This window comes from Myodes glareolus, chromosome 10 (genome assembly GCF_982192425.1).
Source record: "Myodes glareolus chromosome 10, mMyoGla1.1, whole genome shotgun sequence".
Taxonomy (NCBI): domain Eukaryota; kingdom Metazoa; phylum Chordata; class Mammalia; order Rodentia; family Cricetidae; genus Myodes; species Myodes glareolus.
Window position 1 is genome coordinate 45560127 of NC_142035.1, and position 15046 is coordinate 45575172.

General features: G+C 45.3%; 1 protein-coding gene and 1 non-coding gene across 6 annotated transcripts in view; both read right to left on the reverse strand.

The window, feature by feature from the left end:
• Shld1 (shieldin complex subunit 1) overlaps positions 1 to 15046 on the reverse strand; it is an 80767-nt gene that overhangs the window by 31470 nt on the left and 34251 nt on the right. The window lies entirely within an intron of this gene.
• On the reverse strand, positions 11725 to 11826 carry LOC148120622 (U6 spliceosomal RNA). The gene has a single exon (XR_015739163.1). It is a non-coding gene; the product is annotated as a U6 spliceosomal RNA (small nuclear RNA).

Sequence of the window (15046 nt, forward strand, 5' to 3'; positions counted from 1 at the left end):
AAAAAAAAAAGTAGAGAAGATTTATAACAGAAATAGCAAGAAGCATGGTTCTATTCTAAAGAACTATATGCTGTGGAATGTTATTTTAGGATCTGTTACATTTGTTTATGCTGTGGAACATTTGTTTTAATGATGCGAAGATGTGTTGCATTATTTCATGTTGCGTTTGTTTAACTCTGTGAAGCTGTGCTACTTTACCTGCCTAAAACACCTGATGGTCTAATAAAGAACTCAATGGCCAATAGCGGGGCAGGAGAAAGGACAGGTGGGGATGGCAGGCAGGCAAGAATAAGCAGGAGGAGAAGAAGAAGGAACAAAAGAGAACAAGGAGAGAGAATGCCAGGGGCCAGTCACCCAGCCAGCCACGGAGTAAGAATGAAAGTAAGATTACAGAAGAAAAGGAAAAAGCCCAGAGGCAAAAGGTAGATGGATAATTTAAGAAAAGCTGGCTAGCTGGGCGGTGGTAGCCTTTAATCCCAGCACTAGGGAGGCAGAGGCAGGAGGATCTCTGTGAGTTCAAGGCCAGTCTGGGCTACAAGAGCTAGTTCCAGGACAGGCTCCAAAGCTACAGAGAAACTCTGTCTCGAAAAACCAACCAACCAACAAACAACAACAAAAACAAAGAAAAGCTGGCTAGAAACCAGCTATGTCAAGATAAGGCCAGGCATTTATAAGAAAGAATATGCCTCTGTGTGTGATTTATTTGGGGGATGGGTGGCCGGCCCCCCAAGAGCAAAGGGCCCTCAAAGAGCCAAAAGAGTAAAAAACAAACAACTAAATTATAAGTCTTTTGTTTTTTTACATATGTTTATTAAGGAAGGCACATGTGCATGTATGTGTGTGCACATGTCATGCCCCACATGTGTACAAAGTGTACAGCTTGTGAGAATCCTCTCCTTCCACATGGGCTCCAGAGGTTGAACCCAGGTCCTCAGGATTGACAGAAAGGGTGATTAAGCTACCTTGCCAGTCCTCTGTCTTTTATGTTATAGACCCTAACCATGGTAATCTCAAGAATGTAAGAAGTGGCTAGGAGCTAGAGTTCTGTGTTACACTGTATTGGCTTTTGAAGAATCTGAACACTTGAGTCCCCGATCTCAGTAAAATCCTGTTTATGGAGGGAGGAAAATGGAGTTGGCAGCATTCAGTGTCCACTTTCCTCAAGAAGCCTTTAGAAAGAAGAGCTGGCACCAGGCGGTAGTGGTTCACATGTTTAATTCCAGCACTCGGGAGGCAGAGGCAGGACAATCAGGGTTACATGGAAAAACCTTGAACACCCGCCCCATAAAAAAAGAAATGAAAGCAGAGTTGGGCATGGTGAACACAGGCTTGTAATTCCAGAACTCAGGAGGTAACAGTAAGAAGAGTGAGCTTAAGGCTAGCGTGGGCTACTTAGGAACCACACACACACACACACACACACACTCACGCTTGCACGCACACACACACGTGCACGCACATACACACACACACACACACAAGGCTTGAAGACAAAGTGAGGAGTTGGAGAGGACAGAGGCACAAGAACAATGGTATAATAGAAATTGCAAAGAAAAGAAATAAGAAAGAAAAGAAAAACCAACAAAATAGAGCAGGAACTCCCTGTGTAGAAAGGTTACGGGTGCTTATCTTTCTCTTTTGAGTTTTCACATATTTCCTGATCTTTTACAATGAGCATGCAAACCAGAAAACTTTGAAAGAGACAGACTTGATTGACTGACTCACAGACAGAGGTGTCAAAGGGAGACTGAGAAAGGGCAGCAATAGAGCCAGTGCCTCTTTCTTCAACAGTCAGTCCTGTCAGACGTCCAGTGCCTGCCCACAATGCCTGACCTTGGATGGAGAAAGGACAGGTGAGGCAGCTGGCGTCAACAAACTCAGTCACAAAATAACCAAAAGAGCCCAGGAGACAGAGGTACCAGGGCGAGGGAACCAAGATGGGTGTGAACACAGGCCTGGAATCCCAGCACTTGGGAAGGGGAGACAGGAGGATCAGGAGGTCAAGGTCTCCTTGATTATAAAGCAAGTTTGAGGCCAGTCTGGACTACATGAGACCCTGGCTTAAACACTAAACCAAAGACCGTGATGGGGACACCCACTGAAATAGCTTACCTGAGCTAATGAGAGCTGACCATTAGCTCTGGCCGGCCGGACAGGGAAGGAACCAGCATAGGACCAAACTAGACCCTCTGAATGTGGTTGACAGTTGTATGGCTGGGGCAGACTGCGGGGCCATTGGCAGTGGCACCAGAATTTATCCCTATTGACTCTTGTGGGTTTTTGGAAACCATTTCCTTTGGATGGATACCTTGCTCAGCCTATATATATTAGGGAGGGCCTTGGATCTTCCTCAAAGCAATGTGCCTTACCCTCGCTGAGGAGTGGATGGGGAGTAAGGTGAGAGGAAAGGTGAAGGGAATGGGAGGAGGGGACAGAGTGGAAACTGGAATTGGTATGTAAAATGGAAAAAAGAGAAGTTTGTTGTCTTTTCTTAAAAAATATTTATTTATTTATTTATTTATTTATTTATCATGTATACAATATTCTGTCTGTGTGTATGTCTGCAGGCCAGAAGAGGGCACCAGATCTCATTACAGATGGTTGTGAGCCACCATGTGGTTGCTGGGAATTGAATTCAGGTCCTTTGGAAGAGCAGGCAATGCTCTTAACCACGGAGTGATCACTCCAGCCCCGTTTATTGTCTTTTTTTTTTTTAAAAAATAATATAAAATAATGTGAAAAACAAAACACTAAACCAAGACTCTGGAATTAGTCAAATGAAATAAGGCCTTGGACAAGTTCCCGGGATTCTGAAAGAGTTGCAGGGCCTCTTTTACTCCTGGCAGAGAATGAAGTTGCATCTGGAGCCAGTGCAAGCCCTTAACGTTAGATAAGCAAATATTAAATGGTCACTGAGCTGCGGAGACTGGCTTTACCTCACAAAGTGGCACCAAGCACCTGGAGTCAAGCACAGCCCTTCTTTAAGGGACCGCACCGCCACATTTTCACACTGATTTTTTAAAACTTCCATTAAACTATAACATACATACATACATACATACATATTATACACACACAAAATCATCACGACTCTATTGGTTTCCACAAACTGAACACACTGGAAGGATCAGCCCCAAGGTCGAGGACTCCAGAGCCCCAGATTGCCATACTGCACCCTCCATCTGTGATCTTATTAGTGCTTCTACCACTCTGACTCCCATAACCTATATCACTTTGTCTTTTTAGGAAGTATTTTTATTTTCATTTACTTGTGTGTATTTGTATGCCACATGTGTGTACGTGGGGAGGGGGCCCACAGAGGCCAGAAGAGGTCACCAGAGTCCCTGGAGCTGGAGTAATGGGTGTCTGTGAGCCCCCTGTCCTGATGTGGGTGCCTGGAAAGAAACTTGGGTCCTCTGCAAGAGTAGCAGGTGCTCTTAACCTTGAGCCTGAAACCACTCCAGATTGCTGTCTTTCTGACTTACAAACAGGAAGTCACACAGGATGTGCTCCATGGGGTCTGGCTTCTTTCACCTATCATTGGATTGTGACTGTCATTCATGGTGTATGCTGTGACAATGTGTGCATTTTCAATGATGACTCTATACTGTGAGGAAGCCCCATGATGGTCCACTTCAGCTGTGGCGCCCCCTGGGTGGTTTCCAGTTATAATCACCATTAGAGCTGCTGGCTGTCAGTGGAGTATTTCTATGAACATACGGGTGTGTCCATGTTAGGGGTGTACCTGGCAGTAGAAGGGCTGTGCCCCGGTGAACATACATGCTCAGCTTTTAGAGATACTGCACACAAGAAGGGTAGCTTCTATGTGACCTAAGCCTGGCTCTTCTCCCGCCTGCATCTTAACAATGCTATCTCACGCCAGGACTTGGGCAAATCTGATTTTTCATCATCCAGGATTAGAAGCATGCAGCCCATCTAACTTAAAAGTATTACCTGGAAGAGTCAGTGAGAAGACCTGCTCTCCTTCTCTGGGGCCCGTGTGAAAGTAGAAGAGTTAGGACTCCACACTTGTCCCCTGACCTCCACAAGCATGCCATGTGCCACATGTGTGCTCCCCTACTTCCTACTTACACACACACACACACACACACACACACACACACAAATAATAATAAAAGTATCTTCGAGCCAGGCATAGTGGCTCATGCCTGTACTGTCAGCACACAGGAAGCTGAGGTACAAGGACCAAGAAGAGTCCATGGCCAGCTCGGACTATAGTGAGTTCCCGGTCACCATCAGCTAGGGCAGTCAAAAACCAAAAGCAGAGCACAAAACAAATAACAACAGTTCCCTGCACGGATATTCCTTAAGCTTATTTTTCCCCTAGTGAAGAGGTTATTGATCAAGAAGAAATAATACTGCAGTTAAGAGCAAATTATATTACAAAGGACACACTGTTGAGCAAAATGCAACACATAATTACAATTAACTCAAAGTAAATCAAATGATCCACATAAACCCGAACACTCACTGGCAAATTAATGGAAAAAAATTAGCCAGGGTTGAGCTCTTACTAGCGTCTGCTACAAACGCCGCACATCTTGGCTTAGGTGCCCAGGCAGACAAGGGGCAATTAGTCTGTGGCAGATGCACCAGTGAAGCTGCTGCAGCGGGCACCAGAGCCAACTTCCCGGCTCGTTAGGACCATCTGCTCACTTTATTTTTCCAGATTTTCACTTTATATAATCCTCCTTAGTCCCTTAAAGCTAATTGCCTTTTGCTTTTCTATTTGATCGGTATCTTTTCCTAATATGCTTGGTTTATGAGCTTCATAGGGCTCTGCTATCTCAAAGTTCATGTTCAATTTCCTTCCCAGAGCTTTTTTCAGAATATTAGGCCTGGGGAAATGGCAGATGAAAAGATTACTGGGCCATGCAGGGCTTAAATAAATCAAGGATTCGAGGCTATGTTGCTGCTTCCTGTCTCCCAAGGTAATCTTTTTTCAGGTTATTAAACATCATTTGTGACCTTTAAAAAGGCTTGCCCTTAGTCATTAATAATAAAGTATGTCACAATAGTAATATATAAAAACAATGTCAATTTTCAATAAGACCTAAAGTTTATTTACATATGTTCAAAATTAATAAATAGGCTTGAGGTAGTCCAAATTATAACTGAATATATGTTACTTACACCACAAATTAAAAAACTACAATAAAACTAGGCATCGTGGCATGCGGCTTTAATCTCAGCACTTGGGAGGCAGAGGCAAGTGAACCTCTGAGTTCCAGGCCAGCCTGTTCTACAGAGTAAGTTCCAGAACAACCAGGGCTACACAGAGAAGTTCTGTCTCAACAACAACAACAAAAAAAAAAAAAAAAAAAAAAAAAGAAAGAAAGAAAGAAAGGAAGGAAGGAAGAGAAAAAAGAAACAATAAACACATGAGGACTGGTGAGATGGCTCAGTGGATAGCAGTGCTTGTTGGGAAAGCTTGATGACCGAAGTTTGATCCCTGGAACTGAGATAGGACCAGTTTCAGAAGCTGTCCTCTGACCCTCACATGTGTGTCGCTCGCGTGCGGCACACACACACACACACACACCAAAGAAAATAATTTTTCAAAAAGACAAATAGGAAATATAAATGAAAATACTTATGAATGACGTGTTATGGTCCATATGCTGTTCTAAGACCTTGAGATTCCATGACAAGCAACACAAAAATGGCTTCTGCCCCCATGCCCTCTGGAAAGACCAGGTGGGGACATGGTAGAAATGAAATGTGAGCGGTAGGGAGCGCTGTGAAGAATAGCCTGGCTCCACAGGACACATCACACAGTTCTAAGTAATGAAAATGCTGGGGCCTCCACTGTTCCTGAGCATCAGTCCCATCCTTAGCTAGGTAAAGAGCTCTTGCTATATACCTCAGTGTCATTTCACTCCTGACCTCTACGTTTGGGAAGTCCACCTGCCCATTTGTTCAGGCAACTTTGGGCTCCATAAAGGAATGTAGAGAAGTATGGTTGTCTGCTCATACGTGGATGATCTAATATAGGGTGGCAGTTCTCAGAAGGACCAGCATGGTCAACAGATGAACTATACCTAGTGAGGTCGTAAACAGTCATCTGGCTATTATGGTACCTGACTGGAGGCAGGGGAACTACAGAAATGAGACTAGTTGGGGGTGGTTATTCTCAACATTTCTCCAAATTAGAGAGGTGGGGAATTCTGGGAATGGAAACAGGTATGAAAGGTGAAAGAGATGCAGAGGTCATGATACAGTAGGTGAGCAGCCCACAGACTAGCAGAGTTGTGGAAGGAGAGACTCAGGGGTCCCCCAAACAGTCTGACTACCTGCTACCTGAGCCAGCTGTTAAAGTGAAGCCACCTGGAAAACCCTCGCTATCCTCAGAGACGAGAAATAACTGTCCCTGGGCAGCTGATGTCCCCGGGCAGCTGAGTAGCGGTAATGCTCAACTAATGGCCGTATCCAAGAAAACTGCTGGAGATAGAAGGACAGGGGTTCATCGTCACCCTCAGCTACACAGAGCACTCAAAGCCAGCCTCTCTCAAAACAAACAGACATATAAACAAATTATGATTGCTCTGCTATAAAACCATGGTTATGTCCTAAAGAACCTCACAATATTAAGAAACATTAAAAATAGCTACTCAGCATGGAAAAAGCTAACTGAGGCTGTAGATAAAAACTGGCTGATTTTTCCTGGAGAAGCTCAACAATGAAGAGTTGGATTTTGTCACTAGCTACATAAAATAAATGACTTGACCCAGACCAAGAAGAGAATCAAAAGAAAACCTAGACAGCAGGAAAAAGTAACCAGCAACCAATTCACAGTCACAGACAGCAAAGAAAATCCTCCTTGCTGCCAGTGACCTCTGGCTGCCTTCCTCATCCTCCTAGGTGTGCCCGGGCATGAGTAGCACTTCCTTCCTCCAGGCCCAGGCTCCCTCTGGGTCCCCTTCAAGCCCTAAGGGTGCAAAAGGCCCCCACTCAATCAGCTCATAATAGCCAATGCTCCATATGCAAATATCTGAAATATTAACTGGTGGTTTGTTTAAGGCCTCTCGCAGCAGATAAGATCGTGGAAACAGCTTCTGTTCAATGAGGACTCCTTGTGATGTAACAGCCCCATGGCACATCCTGTTATTTGTTTTAAATGGTATCTTGCCATCTTAACCCTGGCTGCCTTTGATCCCAGCCAGCATGCTTATAAATATTAGAAATAACTCCCCCCCCTTAAGGAGAAAGACAGGAAGGAAAACTGCTCCCTAGTCACAACCATAGCTTTCTCCTTTGCACCATGGTGCGCCAAATGGGCCAGCTCAGCCAAGATTGTAATGAGGAATCCAGTAATGAGCTCTAAGAAACATTGCCAGGGGCCTTTGCTTCCTAGTGGGTGTGAGATAACAGTGCTGGCCCTACTGATGGCCTGACCTCATGCTGCTCTCTTCCAGAATGTTCTCATACTGTGTCCCATGCGCAGTAGGCAGGACTGGAGGGAACAGTCTATTTCTACATTGTCCACTCATTATCAAAGGCATGTTGCCATGACTACAGGAAAGAACACTCAGCTTTTATGTGCAAGAGGACAGCTGGCAGGTAACGCTCGTCAGTCAGTGATGACCCATATAGTCACTTTAACAGGTGCCAAGAAAAACAGGTGGAAACTGTAGATTTGTTTTAAAGGCACACACCTTAATCAGGTGCTTTCCACGGGCATGATTAGGCAAGCATTCCTGTGATTTGCGAGGAGAGCTCAGGTCTCCAGTGATTGCAGCAGCCTCTACACAACCCACACGAGCAAATCACTGTAGATCTGAGAAACAATGTCAATAGGAGGGCCCAGAAAGGCTGTCAAAATGTAAGGACCACAAAAGCAACCAAAAAAAGCAAACCTCAATGTCTATGGTTGAAAACTGGGCATTTGGGGAGCAGGAGAGAGGCTCAGCAGTTAAGAGTAGTTACTGCTCAACCCTGAGGGCTGCAGCTCAGATCCCAGCACCACGGAGTTCACAGAAAACTAGACATTTCATTATTAAATTGTTCCAGAAAGTCCCCTTTAAAACAAACCTTGCCAGGGTGGTGGCTCACACCTTGAATCCCAGCATTCAAGCAGCAGAAACATCCGGTACACAGAGTGAGTTTCAGGCCAAACTACACAAGGAAACCCTGTCTAAAAAACAAAGCAAAAAAGAAAGCCCAACCTTCTGACAACAAGAGGGGCACCCAGGAAGTTTGCTTCACGGCTAGCTGCTCCACACTGACTGTGCCAGGGCGGCTCTGCACTGTGGGTGGGACTTCTGGAGTCTTTGGTTATGGCTGGCAGAGAGGACAGAGGGATTTACTTCTTGCTCAGTCCATCGCGAGCACAAGCTCTGAGAAGACTTCCCTGGTCGCATTCCACCATGCATCCTTTAACTAAGAGCTAGCCAGTGTGGTCCTGTGTCTTCTCCTCTAGAATGCGGTCAGAAATGACAAGTGCTCCTGAAAGCTACGGCCCATTAAAGATACCTTGCCCACTTCTCCATGGTGCTTCTTATTTTGATTTTATGAATAATGACAAGACCTGGGATCCATGGGATGGAAGGAACCTGGGTTCCCAAGGGACTGCTTGGAGGAAAGCCCCTTGCTGACCTGACCATCTTCTTAGGAGGTTTACACAGCCAAGAAATAAATATCCATTCTCTTTTTTTAAAAAAAAAAAAAAAGCTGGGTGGGGGGCTGGAGAGATAGCTCAGTGCTTAAGAGCACTGATTGCTCTTCCAAAGGTCCTGAGTTCAATTCCCAGCAACCACAGATGGCTTACAACCATCTGTAATGAGAGCTGGTGCCCTGGTGTCCTCTTCTGGTGGGCAGGGATACATGCAGGCCGAATACTGTACAAATAGTAAATAATAAACAAACATTTCACTAAAAAAAAAGCTGGGTGGGGCGCACTGCAGGGATGGTTCAGTGGTTAGGAGCACTCGTTGCTCTTCAGAGGGCAGAGATCTGTTTCAAGCACCCATATCGGGCTTGTAACAACTCTTATAACTCTGGTTCCAGGAGAACTGATACTATCTCCGAGCCTCTGTGGATACTTTCATATACATGACACATGATTCTAGTGTGTGCATGCTTGTGCACACAAACACAGGCACACCCCAAAATAAAAATAAAAACAAATCAATAAAAATTAAGTGTGATATTTACACTCTATTTCTAGGAAATTTATGTCTTAGATACTGTTCCATTGCTGTGAAGAAGCAACATGATCAAGGCATCTTAGAGAAGAAAGCACTTAATTGGGATCTTGATTACCGTTTCAGAGGGTGAGCCCATGATCCTAATGACAGGGAGCCGGGGAATACGGTGACAGGCAGGCAATCACGGTACTAGAGCAGTAGCTGAGAGCGCATATCTGATCCATTAATTGCAGGCAAGTTAGCGTGAGACTGGGCCAGCCCTGGTATGGGCTTTTGAAGCCTTAAAACCTACCCCCAGGGGCACACCTCCACCACTTCTCCTAATCCTTTCCAACAGTTCCACTGATTGGGGAACCAAGCATTCGAACATGAGCCTATGGGGATCTTTCTCATTCAAACCACCTAGTTATCAAAGAAAATAAAATATGTCACGTAAAAAAGCTTGCAGCTGACAGCCCAGAAATCCACTAACAGGGCTGGGGAGACATCTCGGTCAGCACAGTGCTTGCCCTGCAGCCATGAGGACCTGATTATAATCTCCAGAACCCACTGGAGGACACTGGGCATGAGTACACACTTGTACTCCCAGTGCTGGGAAGGTGGAGACAGGAGGATTGTGGAGGCTCACTGGCCAGCCAGTCTACCCTAAATAGTGAGCTTCAGGCCAATGAGCAACTCTGTCTCAAAGGACTTGAGAGTATTTCTAAGGACCTTTTCCAAGATTGCCTACTTCCCCCCCCACATACATGTGCAGACATGTGTATATACATGCTCATCCACATACATGAATACACACATACTATTAAACAAATCTACTAACGATTTCTCTGAACATACATTCTAGAAAATGATAATACTGTGGGGATAGGTACAAAGAAACGGTTGCTAGAGGCTGAAGTTGAGAGAGGACAGAAAGGGTGAATGGTGGGGAGGGGATTTTCAGGATGATAAAGATCCTCTGGGCGAACTGGCTACGGGCTGACGTGAAATACCTCCTCTAGGCCCCGTGTCTAAATGTCTGATGCTCCCCTGGTAGCAAGCACTGTTCTGGGTGGCCATGGGTACTCAGGGTGAGACCTAGCTGGGATAAACAATTACCAGAGAAGTCACTGGTCTCTGAAGGTTATCCTTGTCCTCTGGCTCTCCCCTCTCTGCCTGGCCCCTTACTCCCTGCGAAGAAAACAGCCTTCACCACAGTGTCCTGCTTTCCATGAGAATCTAATCAAACTCACAGGCCCCAGCAACCATGGACAGAAACCTCTCAAATCATGAGCTGCCATAAACCCTTCCTCTTTTAAGTTCTTTTTGATGACAATTTGGTCACAGTAAAGGGAAAGTTGACTTACATAATAACACAGTGGTGGAAATAAACAACTTGACATGGCTGGGTCCATAGGCTGTACCACACCTAGTGAACACACCTGTGACCTATGCACCTTGCTGACTGCCAAAAGCACGCAATGGGGCTGGAGAACGACTCAGCGGTTAAGAGAACTGGCTGTTCTTCTAGAGGTCATGAGTTCAATTCCCAGCAACCACATGGTAGCTCATAACCATCTATAATAGGATATAATGTCCTCTTCTGGCATGATATATAAAACATAAATAAATAAAAAATTTAAGAACAGCATGCCACTGTGGTGGGGAACACTGTACACGTGTGAGGGAGCACGGATATGGGAAATATCTGTGCTTCCAACTGTGTTATGAACTTGAAAGTGCCCTGAAAATGAAGGGCTTTTATTTCCATTTTCTAAATTCACCGACTGAAAATAACAGACTAAGAATAGTGTAGTAAAAAGCCATCAGGCTGTTAGAGCAGCTCACCGTTTCCTTTATTTAAAACAGACCTCTCCACGACGAGAATGCTCTTCGCGGGTCACCCAATGTGGCGGCCACTAGCCCGTGTGCTCGAGCACTTGAATACGGCCGCTGTGACTAAGGCCCCGGATTTCAGATTTTAGTGGGTACCACTCTGGATAGACTTCCCCGGAACCTCATGGTTCTCCAGCTCAGAATGGAAACTGGATGACCCAAATTCTATTTCTGAGACCTGGCATACACATCACCTACATTTCCCATCTGTAAAATCCAGGAGAGAAGCAACACTTGGTACTCCAGCACCTCCCGGCCCAGAGAGCAGCCTCCAGTGAACCCCAGCGGAAGTGTGTCTCCTTGCACAAGCCTGGAAACCAGTGTGCAGACTGATACGGGTAAAACTGAACAGGTATGCTCACGGCTATTTATATGTACAAATTTCAGAGAAATTTTTTTTAATATACTGCCTACACAGCTTTACTGTTTAGTGACAACATGGTACGTGAGGACACTCCTGACGTGGGGACATGTGGAAGGGTGAAGTCACATTTACTCCAGCAGGCAATGTGTGGCACACAGTGGCGGTACCGTGCTTGACAACGGGTTCCTGTGGCTGACAATATCTGTAATGCAGAATGCTCATTATCTTGTCAGGGTAGATATTTTCATAACAAGAATTTTAAAAGCTGGAACAAAAATTTAATATAGCAGTAAAGGGAAGCAATAACTTCTCATTTTTAAAAACAAGGAATGTTTCATTAACTTGCATGGCTTGAGCAGGGGCCACGCTCATCTTCTCTGCGCTGTTCCAATCTTAGGGAATGTGCTGGCATTCGGGCATACCTGGCAGAGTGCGGCACCCCTGCGCACATGCCCAGTACACAGGCAGTGCCCTGTCCTGCTGTGCGGTCTCTCTGCACATGCGCAGCTCCCCTCCCTTAAAAGGCCTGCCGCCTGCTCCCTCCGTCCCCCTTTCTCTGTCACTCAGTGTCTGTCTCTCTGCCTCTCTGTACCTCTGTCTATCTGCCTCTGTCTCTCCCCCCCCATCTCCCCCCTTCCTATTCCCTTCCCTCAATAAAGAAATCCTCCACGTATGCCCTCTTGTATGGCATGACTCCTTCCTGCCATTTTTAAATTATAACAATATGTGTTACCAAAGTGAGCGCTAACTTTTCTATTTTAAAACTTTTGAGGAGCTGATGAAATAGCTAAGTGGGTTGAGGAACCTGCTTCCAGCCTGGTGACCCAAGTTCAATACCTGCCACCCACACAATGGAAGGAGAGAATTGCCTTCCCCAAGTTGTCTTTGGGCCGCCTACACACATAACACAAGTAAAGAAAAATGTATTAAAATAAAACTTTTCTGAAAAGTCACTTACTGAAATACACGCACATCATTATTTGTGGTAATTTGAAAATTAGACTGCAGATTTTCTTAAGAAGTCAAAATGTGTGACATATAAATGTGAAAACTCACCAGGTGCACGCCTTTAATCCCAGCACTTGGGAGGCAGAGGCAGGCGGATCTTTGTGAGTTCGAGGTCAGCTTGGTCTACAGAACTAGTTCCAGGACAGGCTCCAAAGCCACAGTGAAACCCTGCCTTGAAAAACTAACTAACTAACTAAATAGATGTGAAAACTCAGGACTGGAAAGATGGCTCAGCAGTTAAGGGCACTGGCTGCTCTTCCAAAGGACCCAAGTTTGCAAAACCCACACAGGGTGTCTATAGATGTCTATAAATTCAGTCACAAGGGCTCTAACCCTCTCCTTGCCTCTGTGGGCATCATTAATCACGCGGTGTTTAGAGGTCCACATAGGAGAAACATCCATTTACATAAATCAAACCTTATAAAGAAGGAGAAAGAGGAGTCACGGTCAGCAGGATACTTGAGACTGTCTCAAAACACCAACAAAACAATCAATAGGGGCTGAGGACGGGATTGAGGGGAGTTGTTGGTGGCGAGGAGGCAGGAAAGCGCATGGGACAAGAGCAGAAACTACCCATTGTGATGGCTGGAGGCAGATGGGGCCAGGAGGCAGGGGAGGAGAAAGCTGTTTCATTTTTTTCTCAATAAAATGAGGCAGGAAGCAGAAATCGGGGAAACTCACAACAACGGTTTCTCTAGGGCTGACAAGAGCCAGCCTCAGGTTGGACAGGAGGGGGCGCCAGAGCGCAGCTGGCGCTCAGTCACAGCCTGAGTGAGACCTGGCCAGGTCATCACAACTCAGTAGCCAGGAGGGCAAAAAGAGGCCACATCCCCAGAGAGAGTAGCAAGAAGAGAAATGTCTTAAAAGCAAAGCAGTCGATACATTCAGTTTCAGCTTTTCTAGAGAACCCTTCCTCCTCAGTGAGAAAAATACTAATTCCTCAACAGGAAAAAACAATGCAAGAAAAACGTCACCCCTCCCCCCCTTGTGTTTAAAAAAATTTTTTTGAGACAGGACTGTACTGTGTAGACCTGGCTGACATCAGACCTTGAGAAATCCATTTGTCTCTGCCTCCCGTTAAAGACACATGACACCACACCGAGCCTAAATTCTGATTTTTAAAAAAATCAACACAACAGCTGTGCAAACATTTTACAAAGGGAAAATGTTTCCCTTCAGCTACACACACACACACTCCCAGACCCTCTGCCTTCCGTGGTTTTTCTGGCATAACCACAAAGGTTTAAACAGTCCTTGTAGTTTCCGGCCTCTGAAGTAAGTCAAGAAGGACTCACTGAGTGCTTAGCATACTCCATGAAGGCAAAGATGGGCACCATGGTTAAGCAAAGCTAGGGCTGGAAATAATAGATCACCTACAATATCGACAAATTCCTCTATAGTCAGAATATGTTGACTTTAAAATCAGTGTGTACTGACTTCAAAATCGGAAGAAAATAACGGTGTGCCTGTTGGGGCAGAGTGATGCCTAAGGGAGGAGAACGCGGGTTGGTCGTGAACAATCAACACCAAGGGCAAGGGCGAGCCACAGCAAGCAGACACACGCTGTGCTCTGCAGCCGGCTCCGGGGGAGCTCAGCCCTGCTCGCGTCTGGGTCTCCCCACAAAAAGCTCTGAGCCCTCTGTCTCCTGATCTGTAAATACTGACACCGGGTCTTCTTTTGGAAGAGGGTGAAGATTACATGAGATCATACATCACCCTTGGATATGTAACAAGCTCAAGGTTTGGCTTGGCTACATAAAACCTCATCTTAAAAAAGTATGCGTTCTCAGGGCTGGAGGGTGGCTCAGGGGTTATGAGCACTTGCTGCTCCAGTAGAGGACCCGGGCTGAGTTTCCAGCACCCATGGGGAGGTTCACAACCATCTGTAACTCTTATGCCTGCCCATATCTGTACTTTCCCCTCCTGCCACAGAAAACTGGCATCTTATTCGCAAACTCACTTGCTACGCAAAAGAAAATGCACCAGTTTGATTTCTTGGTTTTTATTTAAACATTTATTTTGTGTGTGAGATTGAAGGACAATGTTGCAAAGTCAATTTTCTCCTGTGTGAGTTCTGGGGATTGAATTCCAATCGTGAGTTTTAGTGGCAAGTACCTTTGCCTACCTGAGTCATCTCCCTGGTCCTGATACCAGACTCTCCTGATACCAGACAGATCTGTCAAGATACGTTAAAGCTCTTTCCTTAAAAAGTGAAAATAGTAGGCAGTGGTGGCACACGCCTTTAATTCCAGCACTCAGGAGGCAGAGGCAGGTGGATCTCTTTGAGTTCAAGGTCAGCCTGGTCTACAAGAGCTAGTTCCAGGACAGGCTCCAAAACTACAGAGAAACCCTGTCTCAAAAAACTAATAAATAAAAGAATAAAAGAATAAATAAATAAATAAAATGTTACAGCTATCTATCGTTAAAACGTAAACAAAGAAAGATGAAAAGATGAGACACACAGCGTCTCACCTAATCCTCATCCTCATAGCAACTATATAACTATCACAAATGCTCATTCTACAGATGAGAAGAGTATGAGTGAGAATTACTCGCAATGGGTCACAGGCAAAAAGAGGCAATGGAATTTAATACAAGGATTCAGCTCCCAGACACATCTATTTCTCTGTTA